General features: G+C 36.9%; 1 protein-coding gene across 1 annotated transcript in view; it reads left to right on the top strand.

The window, feature by feature from the left end:
• LOC115215374 (flocculation protein FLO11) overlaps nt 1–22203 on the top strand; it is a 102758-nt gene that overhangs the window by 19148 nt on the left and 61407 nt on the right. The window lies entirely within an intron of this gene.

The raw sequence follows: 22203 nt of genomic DNA, 5'->3' as shown, positions 1-22203 counted from the left end.
AGGAGCAATAACTCTGTAGAAGCATTAGCACAAGGCCAGCAATTCTATAGGGAATTGCTTGTTGATTAGAACAATCCTTTAAAATTGATGAAAGACAGAGCTGACGTTCGGTATTTAAACTCAGAACATAAATAGCTGAGAGGAATGCCGCTTAGCAAATTTGTCCGATTTTCCAGCTCCCCTCCTTCATAGTAATTCTGTAAATAAAGTGAATGTCATTTCAAGTGGAAAACGAAACTGAATCATAAACTTTGTTCAACCTAATCAATTTGACTTTATACTCTTTGATGACGGTTAATAACATTAATATAATTATTACTGCAATTTAACCAAACTATTTCGAAATAGGAACTTTTATGTATTCTACTTCTCTGTTTAGTTGTCATGACTTCGTTTTCATTAATTTATGCAAAACACAGGAATGTTACAAAAACAGTCTTCTGTATAGCAAAGCCGATATCAACAGGCATATACACATATATATATATATTTTTTTCATGTACAGTTTTAAACATGCAACTTCTTTATAATCTTAGGGAAGAACTGGAAAACGGAAAGCTTAAAACAAACAACAAAACAATAAAATACATTTTCTCAATGAAGATAAGATGGAGAATGGAAAAAATTTCTTCCTGCGTCATTTATTCCATTACCATATTTGGCTAGAGAAGCTGAATGCCGCATATGACACCGACATTCGCATAACCAATGACTTACTGCGTTTCACTGAAAATCCAAACTGGAAAGAATTTTTCTGTAATTACAGATAAGAAAAATTGTTTTATTTATTTTTTACTTGTTTCAGTCACTTGATTGTGACCATGCTGGGGCACCAACTTCAAAGGTTTTAATCGAAAAAATCGCCTCCAGAACTTTGTTTTCTGAAACGTCTGGTACTTATTCTGTCAGTTCTTTAGCGGAAACGCTAATGTTACTGTGATATAAATGAACAAACACCGGTTGTCGAACATTAGGGTGAAGACAAAACAGACACAGCATCTCTGCCTGTCTTTCTCTCTGTCTACCTATATGTCTGTCTGTCTATCTATCTATCTAGCTAGCTAGCTATACACACACACACACACACACACACATACATATATATATATATATATATATATATATATATATATGTACACACACAAAACACAAAATGGGACAACAAAACATCAAGAAAGACGACGCAAAGAAAACAAGAACGGGTCATTCGAAGTTTTCCTTCTCCAGTCAAGTACCAGATTATCTTCGCAATTTCGGCTGATTATACTTCAGATTACTCCAATATATATATATATATATATATATATATGGCAGGCTTCTTAACAGTTCCTGTCAACCAAATTCACTCACAAACCATTGGTCGATTTAAGACTACAGTAGAAGACACTTGCTCTAGTGGCACTATGCTACTGAACCCGAAACCATACAGTTGCTAAGCAAGCTTCTTAACAACATTCCTATACCTGCACTTGTACCTATTCAGAATGCAGAATTTAATCGAAAATATTTTCAATAAAACTTAGACTAACTAAATTGTCCATAATAGTAGTTTTGTCCTCCCAGTTTTGAAACTTACAGCATGTCTTATAGAATGAGCAGCGTTAATTGATTTATCGATCTAATCAGTTTTTGTTTTTGATAGCCATGGGTGTGTGGCTAAGGAATTAGCTTTGCAACCACATGGTTTCGAGATCGCTCCCACCGTGCTGCAACTCGAGCAATTGTCTTCTACTATAGCCCCCCAAAACCAGTGCCTTGTGAGTAAATTTGGAAGACAGAAACTGTGTAAAGGCCCGTCACACACACACACACACAGAGAAGGGCAGTGTCTTTGTGTTTGTGTATACCCTCTTCTTCCACACAGTACGACAATCGGCGTTGTTTGCTCACGCCTCCTTAACTTAGCAGTTCACCAAAAGACAGCAATAGAATATGTACCGGACTTTAAGAAAGGAGTACTGAAATCGATTTCTTTGAGTAACCCTCCAAGGTTGTGCCCAAGTATGGCTGCAGTCCAATGAGTGAAACAATTAAAATATAAACGAGATGGGAATGTCACTATTTACCGTTTGATTTCTTTCCAAAATGTTAAGAAATTAGCAACTATGAATTATTAAATTATCTAATATATCTTTTCCCTTTTTAAAATTATAAATTGTAATATAATACAGATCGGGCTGCTATCTCTAGCAGGTTGAAAAACCACACAGAACTAACCAACCCATCATCGGGCAGAGTCTTTTCCCTCACCGAACTCCAGCCCTATTGTACAGGAGAAATTATTACATATTCATACCATCTTAACAGTGCAATAAGATGACAGATAGTCATTTTGCATCCCAATTTCTAGAAATTGCGTTGTATCTATTCCTTTAAACTCTTGATTCACTGGAGTCTGAAGACATACAAAAATATCACATCTTTACATTATATCCTTCTGTCATTTTAGGGTTTCGTGTCCAGCTAAACAGATGGAGAGTATATCTTCTGTAATAATGAATGAGCTCAAATAAGACGCCTTTTAGGAAGATATCAATGTCAGAGACATCAAATAGTCTCGCTCTCCATTCTTCTGAAACCTCGCGCCTTTTCAATATGAGAGGAAAAGGATAATAATGTACTTACTTATTTTACAAGTAGCTTGTTAAGTAGATATGTCACATCGGATGGTAACATTAATTAATGTAGTTTTTGTTCGGTTTGTGTAAGTGAATACTTAAAACATCGTCTCGCTTATAAGAGCCACTCCAAATACATTCAACGACGAAATATTTGAGAAAGAGCTACCTCTTATATTCATTGCTTTGTTTGTTTCTGATAACAATTAATATGTGAATTACCACCATAAGTAAACCTCGTTGAACGTCGAAATATGTTACATAAAAATATTATCATTTTATCGTGGGCTGCCTTAAAACTATCGTTGTGGTGAATCTCATCGAGATACCTTACCGACGTATCAAAACCGTTGTTGCATTTACATAAGTGCTTAGAGAGGGGTGTTTGACGTTTCTATATCACATCTTTCTCCAAAACCGATATAATTTATTCTAGTAACACATACACAAGCATACACACACACACACACATACACACATATAAAGACACAATTTAATCAATCGTAATTACACGGCCTTTTCGCCACATATATCCCTAAACACGCGCATATGCATACACATACACCTATGCGTGTGAACAATGCAGAACTGCAGAAGAGTCATCTGAGAGGTCATTAATGGAATGTCACAAATGTCATTGACAACGAAGAAGCTTATAGAAACGGCAATTATCCGTGAAGATAGAGAAATCACCATATATATATATATATATATATACTCCTTTACTCTTTTAGCTGCCTCAGTCATTTGACTGTGGCCATGCTAGAGCACTGCCTTTAGTCGAGCAAATCGACCGCATGACTTATTCTTTGGAAGCAAAGTACTTATTCTATCGGTGTCTTTTGAGACTCCTACGCCTATATATGTGTGTGTGTTTTTGTGCACATGTATCTATATATATGTTTGTATATATACATATATATTTATATATACATATGTTTGAATGAATGCATATATTACATATTATACATAGATACATGTATGCATTCATGTCTGTATGCGCAAAGCAGAAATTTAGGAGAACTTCAAAGACCGCCGCTTTCAATACGTGGGACATTTTTAGCGTTTCCGTGTATGATCTCACTTCAAAATCTCAGGAAGATTTCATTTATTTATCATTCTGTTGAAGTCCATAAAACAGCAATCAGTCAGACAATGGAATCGAGTACATGATTATCGTCTTGTGACACAATGTGAAATCTTAAAATTAACCTCGTATCTTTATTTTGAATTCCAAATCTACTCGGGTGTGATCTACTTTCCGTTCCTCTTAGTTTTGTTCTTAGTCAAGAAAAGTAACCATTGAATAGACCTTAATAGAAATGATTAATATTAATAGTACAGCCTTTGCTAATTGTCTTCATAAAATACAAATTTATACATGCTATTTACGTCTTACTTGTTTCAGTCATTAAACTGCGGCCATGTTTGATGCAGGCTTGAAGGGTTTGCTCGAACATATCGACCCCAATACTTAATTTTCTAATTTGCAGTGTAGTGGGACTGAACCCGGAACCATGAGGTTTGATAGGCACAATTCTTACCACACGGCTATAGTCAACGAAATTTGTTCATTGCTTGTGTTTTGGCCTTGTAATTCAAATCTTATTACACCAAATTCGTATCACATCATGTTTTACTTCGTTAATCATAATTAATTCAAATATATTTATACATTCTCCGAATTCTTTTGCTCGTCAGCTCACAATATAGACTTAACCTTGCCGAGAATCATCATTTTAGCATAAAGCAGACAAATATAATCCTCTTATCTGAAACCAATCGTCCGAATACTTCACACCTCGTATCAGCATTCACCTGAAGTCAGTATGTCTTATCGCTGAGTGACATTAGAGAAAAATCAAGTTTCTAACACTATAAATATATAAATAAACACTACGTCCTATACTTTTAGTACTACAACGAAAGGGAATTCACCATAATGAAGTCTGCCGCAGAGCAACGGTTGTATACGGTGGTATACGTGATGGGACTGACAATCAGGGTCAAAACCAGAATCAAAGTACGGAATCTCGTACACATTTCGTTGTGAAATTAGTTCGTTGTGCGTGTATCAACGATTAATGTCTGATTCCTCGACACGAACTTAGCCCATTGTTTATCTCTTCCTTTCTCGGGTCCAAGCTTCTAGAGTCCCTATATTTAAGAAAATTGTCCTGGGTCATGTTTCTTTCCTTTCTGTCTGTCATCATTACCATTATTATTGTTTTTATCATCATCAACACTAGTAACATTGTCATCATCAGCACTACCACTAATGAGACCCACTTTGGTCATAACTGACCGTGGGATTGCACCTAGAAAGTTACCGTCCTAGGCACAAGTCCGAGCAAGGATATTTATGGAAGACCAGCAGTCACCCACGCATACTGGCCTCTCCACTACACGCCACCGGTGTTATCCATGGGAAAAGCAATAGCCGATGCAGCTTGGCACCTGTGACGTCGCAACTCATTTCTACAGCTGAGTGAACTAGAGCAACGTAAAATAAAGTGTCTTGCTGAAAAACACAACACGCAGTCCAGTCCGGGATTCGAACTCACGATCTCACGATCGCAAGTTCGACTCTCTAACGACTGAGCCATGTGCCTTCACTACCACTACTATCAATACTATAACCACCACCACCACCACCATAATCATCCTTTTACTCCTGCTTTTCCATATTGGTATAAGGTTTTCTAAGATAGTGTTCACAATCAGATACTCTGTGATCACCTCTTTTAGTCTCCTCTTACAAAGCTAAGGAACACTGTGTACTTCGTCTAAAACCAGTATATAATAATACTCATCAAGTATTATTCGCAATTAAATCAAGTATTTTTTTCTGTCTCACAGTTTTTGATGATCTGAAGATATACCAGTTCTGGCATTCTTTCTCACAATGAATAAACAAAAGTTTAACATTTCAAATTTTAGGCACAAGCCAAATGAAATGGCCAGATGTTACGGTATGTTTTCTCCTCTCCTCCCAACTCTAGATAAATAGTTTTTATTTGAAAAGAAATTCTGAACAGCATATTTTAACTTATTTGTTATTCGGCGAAGAACCAGTTGTCTACACCGAGTTACAAATCAAACAAAGATATACCAAGATAAATTTAAATACTGGTCATAACTTGCTTAATTCTTGCGAAATATAGACACGAGACTTGAATTCAGCTTATAGTCAATATTACTGGTTCTCGGAAGCATAATTCAGACTCTTGTCGTTATAGAACGTATGGCTGGTGTCAACTAGTTCCAGAACTGGTCGTGTATAATTGATTTGGCGGTGAACAACCTGTTAGGTGGGTTTTCATTCGGTCAAAGTCATTTCTTATTAATTCAGTTGGCTGGTATGTAAAAAAAAAAAACTAGCTGCATTGACGTTTAAGTCTTCAACAAAGCAATGAGTTCCATATAAGGTTAAAGAAAAGGTATCCGAAATGTGAAAGTATTCTCAGTAAAATTATTCACTCACACGTATGCAAATTCACATTCACCAGATCGCACATACATGCACATATACTCAAATACTGCCGGGCAAATACTGACATTATATAATACTCTCTCTCTGCACATATATGTATATATATATATTTGTATATACACACATATAAATACTCACATATACACACACACATACATGTATTCATATGGCAGCAGTAGCGATTAGCAAGTATATATATTCTCCTATATATGTTATGAAAAAAATGTGTCATTGTCCCCATCTGCTTCTTAGATCTGTGATCATTTTTCCTTATATGCGCATGAAATATTACAATCTTTTAGGGTAGCAAGAGAAAGAGATGTTGTGACTATAATGTCTTTCCCAGTTTCCATCAGAGATGACATTGAAACCCTCAAGGTCAGGAATGAAAATGGACCCTGACCTTAAAATTGGGTCATCAGAATCACAAAAGGCTGAATGAAACTAAATAAATTTAGCTGCTTACGATGCACATTCATGCTGCTATCATTAATGGCTTGATTAGGAACATGTAAATACACTAGATTAGATTTTTGCTATGATTTTGTTTCTTCCGTTATTCCATCAACGAGCAAGACATATCTTAGCGTGGTCATAGGAAAACTAAGTCCTGTGTGACTTCCTTATTGCAAAACTAACAAAACCTTACCTTGAACTATTTAATTATTTCGGCCTGCTAGCTGATGAGCAATGTTTAATGTCGCTTGCATCTCGAAAAAGGTTGCCCATGCCTGTCTGAGGCAACAAAGATGATGCTACATTCAATGCATTACGAAAGCAATTTGGAATTGAAACACGTATATAGCTACTTCCTTTGTGCTATAAACTAAAGTCAATGTTCTTTACCCATAAATGGCAGGAAATTGCTATGGAAAAGACAGTGCTGAATTAAATAAGACAGAGTACTTAGATTTATCCTCAATCATTGAAGCTCCAGTCCGGTCCCTTGCAATAAAAGTAGATCCCTGGATCACGAGTCTTAGGATTCATAGGACCGGTTACATGATTGCAATCTTGTATAAGTAATCGAAATATTAAAATTTCCTCTGAAAGGTGAATGAACTGCAGCAACATAAAATAAAATGTTTTGCTCAAAAATGCAACATACCACCCGGTCCGAGAACCGAAACCACAATCTCACAATCGTGAGTGCAAGAATTGAAAGTACGATCGCGAGATCATGAGTGCAATGTCCTTATCAGTAGATCATATGCTTTCCTCCCATCAATATTCCGTTATTAATAATTCTATATTATTTCTTCTCATAAAAATTCTGATTTTATTTCTAATATTCCCTCCAGAATTCAAACTTATTTTAAAATTCTTATTGTGAAAATCTGATTCTCTTCGTTTGTAACTTTTCTCAGTTTTCTTCTTTTCACTCTCTCCAGCCACTCCACTTTCTCTCTAACTCTCATACACCAACTACGAAAGTCTACTTTTTCCTTCTAAATTTTATCATTATCTCTTTCTCGCCTCACTCTCAGTTCATCAATCTATCTATCTATAAATATAACCTGTCTGATTATCTATCCATCTCTCTAACTATGTTTGACTGCATTTCTCTCTCCATCTGTATATATATATATATACGTATTCGAGTGTGTATGTGTATGTATACATAATCTTCTCTTTTATCAGTTCCTCCCCAATCTTTCTTATATTAGCTATTTTTTCCTTGTGTTCCTTATGCCAGATGGAGGCGTGAAGCCTACCACTGAAGAAGGTCAATGCGGAATTTGAACTCAGTGTAAAGACCTGAAACCATTACCTTAAAACACCAGGTCTGACATTTTCACAGTTCCGCTAATCCACCGCATTGGATCGGTATATCCAAGGAAGAACAGAGTGAAGGACAATGTCGACCTCAGTACAGAAAGTGAAATAGGTGTTGTGAAGAGAATGAAAGCAGGGAGTCACCTTTGTTTTCCACGTATCTTTCTGATCGATAAAGTAAATATCAGTTAAATACTGTGAACTGTCGATGTAAAAACGTTCAGATTGTTAATATTGTCACGTAGCTTAACTCAAAATGTTTGGACTCGTCTGTGTCACATTCTTGGCATTAACCTATATTATTTAATTCTCTTTCCGACCTTCATTTAAACAACTGTTAGGTCGGGTAAGATGAAAGTCAAGTGTTTGTATCTGGAGGTCGAACGACTGCATGGTTTAATGGTTAACAACAATTCTCTTTGCAACTATGAAGCCTCGTCTCGTGTCTGGTCCTACCTACGTGAATGAATGGGACCAGACAAAAGCCACCGGGTGGACCGTACTTGTTATTCACAATGCCCAGACTTGTCACAATCAGTGTCATATTGACTTTGACTGAATTTGATCAAGGACATACGTTTTTGAGATTCTCAGTCGCTTACACTATACATCAAAAGAATAACCAAATCAGCTGATGGAACAAATGGAATACTCATCGCAGAAACCAACGAAGGATCTCTGTTCACCTTTTACTTTAAGTCGAAATGTAAATACTTTATCAATTTCTGGGCTAACCACAAGGTCACGCATTTAAGTATGTGGTTATTGTTGATTACATTCGCTTACTAATTGGCAGGTAAATTGCTTTGTCGATCTCCTAAGCAGAAAAGCAATGTCGACCTTAGCAGGATTTGAGCTCAGAATGTATGAGGCAGCGTAACGAAATTCCGCAATCATTTCGCGATATAGTTGAAATCTCTAGATGGCTGTTGTTAAAATTAGTAACGCATACTGGATCAACAGTTACCTTTTTAATTTGCTAACAACTGTTCTGATCTTCCAAGGACTTGATTTTTTTGCCTATTGTTTTTTTATCAATGAGGCAACAAAAGAACCTCTATGTGGTTGCTCGAACCACAAGAAATAACAACCAAATATCCCTCGAATCGCGCTGTACGGTCTTCAAGGCGGAACAAAATATTAGATAATGTAGTCCTCAAAACAGTTGTCTGGAAAAGGATGAGATGGTTATGGTTTGATTGTCAATTGTTTTTTAGTACGATTTTTACAATTCAACTGAAGGTTATTGGCATTCATGATGCTTTTGATCATCAGATAAAGTGCCCCGTGACATTTTCTTGAGTCGCTTTACTCATACGGATTTCGAACCACGCCTGAATCTGTTTGCATTTTCATTCTTGCGAGGTCAATAAAATATGCAGGAGTCAGATGCCAGTGTCCCTTCAAGCGTTTCATGCTTATTAAATCATTTTATTCATATGCTTGTTCAGGGGCTAAGTATATATGAATCCACTCCATCGATATTTCGCCGGGAGGAGGAAGAAACCTGTGAGAATTAAAAAAGGGCTTGTCAAATCGCCACGAGAAATACAATTAAACTGATTTCCAACTTTTAAAACTTGTCCAACACTTGAGCAAAGTTGGAAGAATTATATGGAACTAAAAGATGTTCTGACGCTGCGGACTGACAGAATTGTTAGAGAGTCGGAAAAAAAATTAGTGATATTCATTCACAACCGTCTACGTTCTAAGCCCGAATCCAGACGAGCTTAACTTTGGCTTGTATTCGTCTCAGATCGATAAAATACAGCACAGCAGTCGATATAATCGACTGACCCACTTCTTCCAAATTTTATACCTTGTGCTTAAATTAGTAACAATAATTAAAAGAAGAGAGGCAAGAATAGAAAAAAAAAATCCATGAATAAAATTTTGTTTGTAGGGGACTGGTTCTTGTCAGCTTGAGAATTGCTGCCACTACAAGAGTCAGCAGCCTACGCTGTTTGTCCACCAGCTGTTTCGGCGTTCCTGCTTTACAACTATATTTTTTACCTCCTCTCATGTTGCGTTTTACCAACACCCACTAAACTGTCAACCATAATCACCTAACTTCTCTATGATCTCTCTCTCTCTCTCTCTCTCTCTTTCATTCTATCCCTCTCCTTTTCTCTCTCTCTCACTTCTCCTTTCTCTCTACGACTGCTGCTGCTGCTGCTACTACTCTCCCTGTCTCCCTCTCTCCTCCTTTCTCTCTTTCACTTTATTTTTTCTATTTTCTTTCTCGTTTTCTCACGCACACACTTTCAGATATCTTTTTCATTTAGATAAACACACATACACACACAATATGTGTATGTGTGTGTTGTACCTCCAGACCGTGTATCATTTTTTTCCTTTTACACGCTCAAAAAGTTAGTTTTATATATATTTATATATAATTACATACCTAAGTATATTAAACGTACATGCAAATCTAAATGTGTATGAGTCCGTGTTATATGAATAACTATTGAAATACTTCTGCCAATGCTGTTCTACTTAACCTTGTTGTGATTCAGCATTCCTGCCCACACCTCAGTGCCTCTTACAGTGGTACCTAAATTCACCGGCAAGCAGGTCAATAAAACCTCATTTATTTTGTCAACCCTATATACTTATTAGTTACATTCGCCCCGTAGGGGAAACCACACGCGTGAACACAACACACACGCACACATATACAGACCCCATTAACAGACGTAATATCTACACCTAGCTTCTGATATAAATCTTCTTTCTCCTTCCTCGACTGACTTACATATATAAATATAAATATACAAGCGCAAACACACACTTATACAGGTAATATCTCACCCCTTCCTCTGCTCCAAAATATAAATAGAAACTTGATAAAAAAAAAAGCAAAACACAAACAATATAGAATGAATAAATATAGGTCAGTTTGAAAACGCGACACAAAAACCTGTTCCACATGCTAATCACTGGATATACTAGCTTAAATTCGAAACAGTTTTACGATAAACAACTTTTGCCATACGCCCAACGTTTTAATAAGAACTTGCTGATACAAATTTAGATATTTAGTACATTGAGCTGTTCCGATTCTTGAAATATTTGTGTAAAATAGTCTCAATCGGATTATGCGTGTATACAAAGGTGTATATGTATATATATATATATATATATATAGATATATATATATCTTATACGTATGTATATAAATATCATATATGGTGAGTGTGTGTATACCTACAGACACTCTGGTTAGTAACTTGAGTCACTAATATATATATATGTGTGTGTGTGTGTGTGTGTTCATGTATTAGATGATGAATTAATCAAACTATAAAGCAGGTCAGTGTTTACACACACAAAGGAAATATTTATCACTTGCATTAAAGTTTTATTATTGTAATTTGCCTTAAAGCTTTAGCGATAAATGTCTTCTTCATAAAAGTAGATACTTCTATATATATTTAATTGTCTTTTTACAACATTTCTACCTGTTTTGGCTTTCCTGTTACTGGAAATACGATAAAGTGTATCTTTCGCTGATGAGGTCATGATAAGAACAAAGTATCTATGAATTGTTTCCCCTGCATGCTGAAATAATTAAAATAATAGTAATTCACGACTAAGCACTTCATTTATTGATCATCTTCTGATTTTTCAGCCCATGGTTTAAAACTTAGTTGTAACTTAACTATTAAACTGGTTATTCATGCTCCCCCATACAGGCATTCATAATACATTTAGAAGTACACACACACACAGCACACGCATATGTGTATATATATATAAGAGAGTGACTTTAGGTTCGAGAGTTTCGTGCATTGGTACTTATCAAACTAGTCTCCATGTATATAATATATATATATATAATGAATATGCATATGAATGTTTGTTTTTATGTTGAGTTGCAATAAAAACAATTATACATTAAATTGAAGGATTACTCAATACGTTTCATACAGTACATTAGCATTGATTTATAAGAAGAGTATGAAATACTTTTATCTACTCGATGCAAGTTTTTCAATTCGCTATATTAAAAATGTTGCACCCAGCCATATGTGTACTTAATATGCTGAACCTCCACAACCGGACGGTATTTTCTGTCAGTAGTATTGTTTCTAACTTTGTCGGCGTATCTGTTGTGTACTTATAATCAAAGTTATGCATGACCGAATGAAGGAAGCAGAGGTTTGACCATATTTCTTGTATCCAATTGTATCGACAGCTAAGATACGTAATCTTCAGCAGCCTAGTTTATCCTCTATTTGTGGGTTATTGTTTCGCCATAGCTCAGCTCTCATCGAGTAATTCCTATGAGCACAACTGTTCTAATTTTGGCCACCTCATCTTTTTCAGCCATATTCTCTCTAGGCCTACTTCATCAAATTGTTCTTCCTTTTTAAGACAGTAAATCTGGATTTGGGGAAAATGTGACTGCTATTTCTAGTAGTTGAGGTTACACAGTTGGGTCGCCTAACTGTAAGTGGATAAGAGTATTAAGTTAACAAGTGTAAATGTTATGTATTTTATTAATTATCAGCACTGAGCTTCACGTTATTGATCGGTTACAGCCTGGAGAACAATTCGATTTGTCCGATATAGTAGTCTGATTCGCTTACGGCAAAGTTGCTGAATCATTGGGGTGTATGGTCAAATGCCTGTTTCTTTTGGTACTTAGTTCGCAGCTGGCTGAAGACAACTCGGAATTACATCTTTTCGGGATATAAACAGTAATATAAAGTATCATTCCATAACGATGTATCAGAGCAATCGGTTAAAGAATCAGACAAGATGTCTTGCGATATCTCTGTCAACGCTTTTCGTTCTGAGTTCTTGAATAAAAGCCTAAACTCGTCACTCGGCATAAAACCATCACTTGGTCCTTACGAGCCTTTACCAGAGTTCACTGTTGCAAGCACATAAATCAGGTTTCCTTTGCATTTTCTTCCTTCCTTCTTTCCTTCTACCAATTTCTAGGGCCTTAAAAATAAAAATAACTAATGGGTATTACGTCTACCTTTTTATCCTTGACTAAATGATCAACTGTAAGATCATCATAAATGATCGGTTGTAAGATCATCATAGCAAGTATATTAAACGTACATGCAAATCTAAATGTGTATGAGTCCGTGTTATATGAATAACTATTGAAATACTTCTGCCAATGCTGTTCTACTTAACCTTGTTGTGATTCAGCATTCCTGCCCACACCTCAGTGCCTCTTACAGTGGTACCTAAATTCACCGGCAAGCAGGTCAATAAAACCTCATTTATTTTGTCAACCCTATATACTTATTAGTTACATTCGCCCCGTAGGGGAAACCACACGCGTGAACACAACACACACGCACACATATACAGACCCCATTAACAGACGTAATATCTACACCTAGCTTCTGATATAAATCTTCTTTCTCCTTCCTCGACTGACTTACATATATAAATATAAATATACAAGCGCAAACACACACTTATACAGGTAATATCTCACCCCTTCCTCTGCTCCAAAATATAACTAGAAACTTGATAAAAAAAAAATGATCAACTGTAAGATCATCATAAATGATCGGTTGTAAGATCATCATAGCAGCAGCATCAGTGCTTAATCGAAAGTATAGTGTTTTGGACTACCAGTTAAAATGGCGGCGATGAGTACTCTTTTGTCACTAGCGTTGTTTTGTATGCATCCTGAAAACAATTCATCCCTGATGCATCAATTCAAACAGAAGCACACACAAGGGAGTGATTGAGTGCAGTTCACTGCTACGAAAGCACTGAGATCGATTTTAAACCATTCTCCAGCTTACTGTATTCTTTTCATACTCACGTATGCATTTGAGTTCTCTCCGCAGCCCTGGGTGATCAATATTATTATCATAGTGTCAGTGTGTTTCAATTTCAATGAATAGGTTACGAGGTTTGTTAGTTTTGGTTCTGAACCAAAACCAACTGCCCCTCTCTTCTCTCTTTCCTTTTCTGTCTATCGAACTAACTATATAAAATATACTGCACTTAGTTATAAACTGACAGGCACATGTATTAATCATTTAGAACCAGATAAGCAACCAATGGAGAGAGAAACTGGCAAGGGTTCAACTGCCACTTAAAACTAGTTCCTTTCCTTGATGATGGGGATAGCGTAGACAACACACACATATATTAGTATAAATGTATGTATGTAAGTCTCTTCTATTTTTTAATTATCATAAATCTTCCACTGAGGAGGGAGCCGGTTTCCAACAAAGATATAAGGCTCGTGTGTATGTATGTATGTATATATGTATGTATAAGATTATATAAATGACAAGAGAACACGAAATTAGGTAAAATATAAATTGAAAGATTTTTCAAGTTACGTTTTGTTAATATTGCTCTGCTAATTCAGGCCTGAGCCATTTGTTATAGAATTCAAACACACCGCATATCGCTTAAATTGTGACACTAATTGTAAGATATAAAAAGCATGATAGAAATCTTCATTTATTCTTATTGCATATAAAAGAGAAATCGAGATATTTGCATCCCAGGCTTCATACGTAAGATACAACAATTGTTTTCCCAACATTACTGACGTATATTTCAATCATGATGTCCCTCTGCATTTCTTAAGATCCTGTCATGGAAATTCATGAAAGGAAAAAACGTTCTTGACATCACTAATTTGTCAATTCTGAAACAATAATGTCGAATTGAAAATTGTGATATGATACAATTGACAAATTGCTTCCTGAATGCGTCATGGCTATCACATTATACATGTCTTGTTCTGTCCTCAATGAGATATTAATTTCAGTTGTCCAAGACGTCATGAATACTTGATAAAGCCCAGTATTACCCCCAACCCGATCTAATAGCTTAATCATAAGGAACCGCAGCGCATATGGGCATTTTCAAAGTCTCCTTGATGGGTAGAAGGGAGAGAGAAGTTTACCTACAGAGTAGAGACCTGTCCTGAATGCTTACAACAGATACCAATCAGCTACTAACCAAGGCACAGGCGTAGGATTAAGATTAAGTTAAATTATACAGCAAAGAAACCACTTCCTGATTCATTTTCACGAACGTGTTTGTAATATATACTGAAGCTTATATTACTAACATTTAAAGCAGTCTTACTGAAAATCTGAACTGGTTGTAGTTCCCTTCGTCTCAATGCACGTTATTGTTATTTTTTAAATTCTTTTATTCTTTTATTTGTTTCAGTCGTTTGACTGCGGCCATGCTGGAACACCGCCTTTAGTCGAACAAATCGACCCCAGAACTGATTCTTTGTAAACCTAGTACTTATTCTATAAGTCTCTTTTGCCGAACCGCTAAGTTACGGGGACGTAAACACCCGACATCGGTTGTCAAGCGATGGTAGTGTAGGTGGGTGGGGGTGGGGCAAGCACAGACACACAAACATGTACTTCTTTCACTTTCCGTCAACCAAATCCACTCACAAGGCTTTGATTGCCCCGAGGCTATAGCAGAAGACCCTTGCCCAAGGTGTCACGCGGTAGGATTGAACCGAGAACCACTGCGCCTATGTACTGAGATATAATCTTTCTGTTATCTATGTTTTATTAATTTCTATCATTGGACTGCGGTCATATGGGGCATCGCCTCGAAGGGTTTAATTGAACAACTCAAGACCCCAGGTTTTAAAGTTTTGTACGTATTTCATCGATCTCTTTGCTGAACTACAAAGTTACAGGGACATAAACAAAACAGTACCGGTTGTCCGACGATGGGTGGGGGATAGACAACACAAACACAAAGACATACATGTATACGACGAATTTCTTTCAGTTTCCGTTTACCAAATGCACTCTCAGTACTTTGGTCGGCCCGGGGCTATATAATAAGAGACACTTGCCTAAGGTATCACGCAGCGGGACTGAACCCGAAACCTTGCGGTCGAAAACAAAATTTCCAACCATAAAGCCATTACAAAAACAAGAATAAACAGCGATTGGTTTAGATGACTGACTCTATAACTTGAGTTTATTTATTTATTTATTTATTTATTTATTCATTTATCATTTTGCTCATTAAATGATAAAAGAGAAAAACAAACCCGGTGAGATTTCTACTCAGAAAGAAGTAATAGCTTCACCGCTATAAATTGTCATTTATCTCCCCTTTATCTCTCTTGACTTCTATATTAAATGAATGATCACAAAAGACCGAAAGTGCGAGGGAGTTTATAACACCAATCAAAGAAGACATATCGTATTAACATATTTATTGCTATAGCACAAACAGACCAAACTGCATTCTGATTTGCATATCTTCTTTCCCATCGCACTTTGTAGCCTTCATTTCATTTGCATTAATTTATGCAAGATACAGCTGTGTCAATGATTTTGCTAATATAGGGAAAACTTCCCGGGAAAATTATTTCTCGTTCTTCGCTGTTCGCTCTCATATATTTAAATATGTTATATTTCTCAGGCAGCTAGGGTTTCTCTGCGTAGTCGCTCGACCTGCTATATAAAGCAGTACAATCTCTAGTGAAATTTAAGATAACTGAAATCTCTTCTGATGCATCGTCCATTTATTTATTTATTGCCAATATTTTAATATCTCTGAGCATAGTCTCTTCGATCAGTGCCGACAGAATTCTAGCATACACAGAAATACACACAGACACACACACACACACACACACACACACACACACACACACATTAAAACATAAATAAGGTTATTATTTTGAAACTGGTTAAAGAATTCCAACGGAACATTTATGATGTGAGTGACTAAATATTGACAATTTGGGTCCCATTGAGTGACTGTGTGGTAAGTAGCTTGCTTACCAACCACATGGTTCCAGGTTCAGTCCCACTGCGTGGCACCTTGGGCAAGTGTCTTCTACTATAGCCTCGGGCCGACCAAAGCCTTGTGAGTGGATTTGGTAGACGGAAACTGAAAGAAGCCCCTCGCATATATGTTTATATATATATATATATATATATATATGTGTGTGTGTGTGTGTTTGTGTGTCTGTGTTTGTCCTCCCAACATTGCTTGACAACCGATGCTGGTATGTTTCCGTTTCCGTAACATAGCGGTTCGGCAAAAGAGACCGATAGAATAAGTACTATGCTTACAAAGAATAAGTCCTGGGGTCGATTTGCTAGACTAAAGGCGGTGCTCCAGCATGGCCGCAGTCGAATGACTGCAACAAGTAAAAGAGTCAAGAGTAAGTGATCGACACCAAAAGTGTAACATACAGAGTTTTCCATACAGGTGTGTTTCAATTTTGAACTAGAAATGACAAAACCATTTCTTGATTGAGCTTCAAATGTTATAGACACATACTTCCCAAGCAATTAAGATATACCGTGACAAAACACGTTCTGTAGGAACAGACAACATATATTTACGTATTTATTGACACAGAACCTTCTCATTACACACATAAAAGCACAAATTGTGAAAGTGTGTGTATATATATATATATGTGTGTGTGTATATATATATATATATATATATATATATGTGTGTGTGTGTGTATATATACATGCTTACATATATATACATATCTGTATACATAAATGCATTCATATATATATATACACACACGCGCAAACGCACAGGGCACGTACATATATACTTAACGTCATCATTAGAGAAATACAAGAAATATTTTATAGTCTAAGCAAATAGCTGTATGACCCAGTTACATATAGTTTATATGTAAATGAGTTAGTTAATAGGGGCAGAGTCTTTCACGCAGTTATTCAGTTGGACTATAAAAAGAAAAACCTCCCAGTATTTAGACATAGTGGTGATATATAGACAAGTTAAAGGCAGTGAGCTGGCAGAATCGTTAGCGCGCTGGACGAAATGCTTAGCGGAGTTTCGCTCGTCGCTACGTACTGAGTTTAAAATCCGCCGAGGTCGACTTTGCCTTTCATCCTTTCGGGGTCGATAAATTAAGTACCAGTTACGCACTGAGGTCGATATAATCGACTTAATCCGTTTGTCTGTCCTTGTTTGTCCTCTCTGTGTTTAGCCCCTTGTGGATAGTAAAGAAATAGATATTTCGCCCGTCGCTAACTTCTGAGATCAAAATTCGCCAAGGCTGACTTTGCCTTTCATCCTTTCAGGGTCGATAATTTAAGTACCAGTTACGCACTGGGGTCGATATAATCGACTTAATCCGTTTGTCTGTCCTTGTTTGTCCTCTCTGTGTTTAGCCCCTTGTGGATAGTAAAGAAATAGGTATTTCGTCTGCCGTTACGTTCGGAGTTCAAATTCCGCCGAGGTCGACTTTGCCTTTCATCCTTTCGGGGTCGATTAACTAAGTACCAATTACGCACCGGGGTCGATATAATCGACTTAATCCCTCTGTCTATCCTTGTTTGTCCCTTCTATGTTTAGCCTGCTGTGGGCAATAAAGAAATAGATATATATATAGACAAGTTAATTCACCAATTCTTGAACTAATCATTTATGAGTAATCGACCCATTTACTATAACAGTGCTATTAGTGTTTCTGTTATGACTCTCATATGCTAGACTCTTTATTCTAACGCTGTAAAGCTAACAAAGCATCCATTATTTCCATATATAACTGTTACTGTTTAGAGCTCTCAGTTGTGTAGACTTGAAATCATATATCTTGGCTATAAACGCAGGGATTTTAATTGCTGAAGAAGAAACAATATCGATGACAAGAGAAGAAAATACACAAGTCTCGCATTAGGTCTTGACGTTGCGGCACGAATTGAAAGAGACTCTCTACAAGGCAAATTAACTTCCAAAACGGGAAATTTTGCACTCTGTCAGGCAAAGCAATAAAATAGTTTAATTGGCGATTTGTTGTTGATGCTTGAGTTATTGGTTGCTGGTCCCGCTAGAAAGAGCAGCCGAATTTCCAACGTTCAGACGCTATCGCCTAAGAATAAAAAAGTAAGAGCCGTTGTCATACTCTTTAGTTGTTTCAGTCATTTGACTGCGGCCATGCTGGAGCACCGCTTTCAGTCAAGCAAATCGACCCCAGGACTTATTCTTTCTAAGCCTAGTACTTATTCTATCGGTCTCCTTTGCCGAAGCGCTAAGTTACAAGGACGTAAACAAACCACCATCGGTTGTCAAGCGATGTTGGCGGGGGGGGGGGGGGCAAACACAGACACACAAACATATACACACACATACATATATATACAGTTTCTGTCTACCAAGTCCACTCACAAGGCTTTGTTCGGCCCGAGGCTACAGTAGAAGACTCTTGCCCAAGATGCCACGCTGTGGGAATGAACCCGGGATCATATGGTTGGTAAGGAAGCTACTTACCACACAGCCACTCGATCTTTTTTTAATTTCTCTTGATCTTAAGATTCAGGCTGGTTACTCGATTTCTACGGTGTACAAGCTTTCCACCTGATCGTCACGCCGGTCCTTTACAGGGTTCGAGGCCAGCAATTCTAACGGGAGAGGAACACGTTGATTACGTTTACTCCAGTAAATGACTAGTACTTTATTTTATCGACTCTGAAAGGAATGAGAGACAAAAGTGTCTTCTGCATGATTTGAATTCGAAATGTAAAGTGACGAAAGAAACGTTGCTAAGTAACTTGCCAGCTGTGCTAACGCTTCTGCTAGCTCAGCGTCTTACAGTTATAAATACTCTAACTAAATTTTAAAACAAAGAAGACCAGGGTGCTACAATCTAGCTAGCTCACTGCTTCATATTCATAAAAGCATTACCTGAATTTAAGAGGAGGCCACGAAGTCTGGAATATCTCTGTTAAGAGAACTGCTTATTAAAAGGTTACTTGGGGGATAAGCAGCAACGATAGCAGCGACTAGTCGGTTGATGATTGCTTGCAGAAATCAATACTCTCCCATAGCGTATATATCGAGAGTTAAGGTATAAGTTAAAATTTACACCTCTTGAACATTAACGCAATAAAGCGCCGACATATTGACGCCTCTACCAAATTATACTGATTCAAATAAAAATGGGTTTCTCGAACTTTTAAACTGATGTAGATATACTACTACTACTACTACTACTACTACCACTACCACCACCACCACCACTACTACTACTAATACCACCACCACCACTACTACTACTACTACCGCCACCAATACCACCACTACTACTACTACTACTACTATCACCACCACCACCACTATCAGTAATGATATAATAATGATAATAATAGTAATGGTTTCAAATTTTGGCACAAGGCCAACAACTTCGGAGGAGGGTCTAAGTCAACCCCAGTATTCGACTGGTACTTATTTTATCAACCCCTGACGCGAAGGCGGCGTGATAACGATTCTGTGGGGGTGTAAGAGATTGAGAGAGTTACTGGAATAGTGTGTGCGTATGTGTATGTGAAATATGTGTATATGCAAGAATCTGTATATCATAATGGCCGATATATCTGTTTGCTGGTTGAATTCTCCATTAACGCCATACGTCCTAGAGGGTGAAGGGTAGAGAGGCTAAAAGAAACATACAGAGAGTGAATATAAAAGTGCACATACTAGGCTTGGTGACAGGCAACGAGTAAAGCAACGCAATACACACAGTGAGAGTCAAAGCATCATTGACGAGAATGAGGAGGAAGAGGAAGGCGGAGAAAGAGTCGTTATAGGAGGAGATTTTTCTTTTGAAATTTAGTATTCATTTCATTATTCTGCGTAACTATCAAGGAATTTGATAAAAGTTAAATTATAATTATCAAGTGTATGCTATATTTCATAATATTACCCATCGTATACATTCAAGATTACACGTTATATGACGGGTAATTTTCTAGTATATAAACATTTATCAATATATATCGCATTATATGTGCACACCTTGAAGAGAAAGAATCGACTGCGTTAATCAAATAAACGAGTGAGGCTGACATATATTTCCTGACGCCAATATATATATATATATATATATATATATATATATATATATATATATATATATATATACATATACATACATATATACATATACATACATACATATATAGTATATGTGTCTATATTTATGTATAGTGTGTGCGAGGGTGTACATTTAGAATGAAAGGAGAGAAAGAGAGAGAAGAAAGAGGAGAAGAGAGGATGTGAGAGGAGAGAGAAATAGATTTCATGACGCCAGCGAGTAATTATTATGCGTGAGAGAACAAGATAATCCAGATTTGTTAGTCCAAGTGTGATACATATTACTTGAAGGTTAAGATTTCTATACATCGGTTAATTGCTTATCAAACTATTTGGATTAGGTAGATTTTTTTGTGTTATATATGTATGTGTGTGTGTATAAGAGAAAGAGAGAGAGAGAGAGAGTGAGAGAGAGAGAGTGAGAGAGAGAGAGAGAGAGAGAGAGAGAGAGAGAGACGCTATCCTCATTACACACAGTCAACGCTATATTGCTTACAGCAGCAAGAGGAACACTTCTAGCGGCCAGTATTGATTGCTACTGATTGATTGTACATTATCAGAAGAATGATTACCACCGCCACCACAACTATAACCAATATTCATAGTGTTTGTAGCCAGAGTTGAAATTTGAGGAAAGTGAATAGCCTATTATGTCGTTCAGAGTACTTGACTGGTATCTTATTTTAGCAACCTCGGTTGAGTGAATGGCAAATTTAACCGAAACCATAATTTGAACTCAGAACACAAAGAGGTGAAAGAATTAACACAATATATTCTGTTCGAAAGGCGGCAAGCTGGCAGAAACGTTAGCGTTCCAGGTGAAATGCTTAGTAGTATTTCGTCTCTCCTTACGTTCTGAGCTCAAAGTCCTCCGAGGTCGATTTTGCTTTTCATCCTTTCGGGGTCTATAAATTAAGTGCCAATTGTGTACTAGGGTCGATGTAATCGACTTAATCCCTTTGTCTGTCCTTGTTTGTCTTCTCTGTGGGTAGTAAAGAAATAGGTAGATCGTCTGCCAGTACGTTCTGAGTTCAAATTCCGCCGAGATCGACTTTGCTTTTCATTCTTTCGGGGTCGATTAACTAAGTACCAATTGCGCACTGAAGTCGATCTAATCGACTGGCCCCTACCCCCAAACCTTCGGGTTGTGTGCCTAGAGTAGAAAAGAATATTACCGTTTACTAAGTCGGTGACCTGGTAGAACCGTTTGCATGACGGGTAAAATGCTCTATGTTCTGAATTCAAATTAAATACTATTTAAGCAGAAGGGTCCAAGCAATCTACTTACCCACTGCATCGAAATTGCTGGCTTTGTGCTAAAATTTGAAATCGATATAGTTGTTTATTACTCGCAATGAGGAAAACTATATCTGGTTGGTCAGCCTGCAAAAAATAACACCAAAATATCTCCAATATATATATTCTACTACCTTAAAAGAAAAGACAACATTT

This window comes from Octopus sinensis, linkage group LG9 (assembly GCF_006345805.1).
Source record: "Octopus sinensis linkage group LG9, ASM634580v1, whole genome shotgun sequence".
NCBI classification, from domain to species: Eukaryota; Metazoa; Mollusca; class Cephalopoda; order Octopoda; family Octopodidae; genus Octopus; species Octopus sinensis.
Note: the sequence above shows the minus strand (reverse complement) of the source record. Positions and strands in the feature narration are given on the sequence as shown.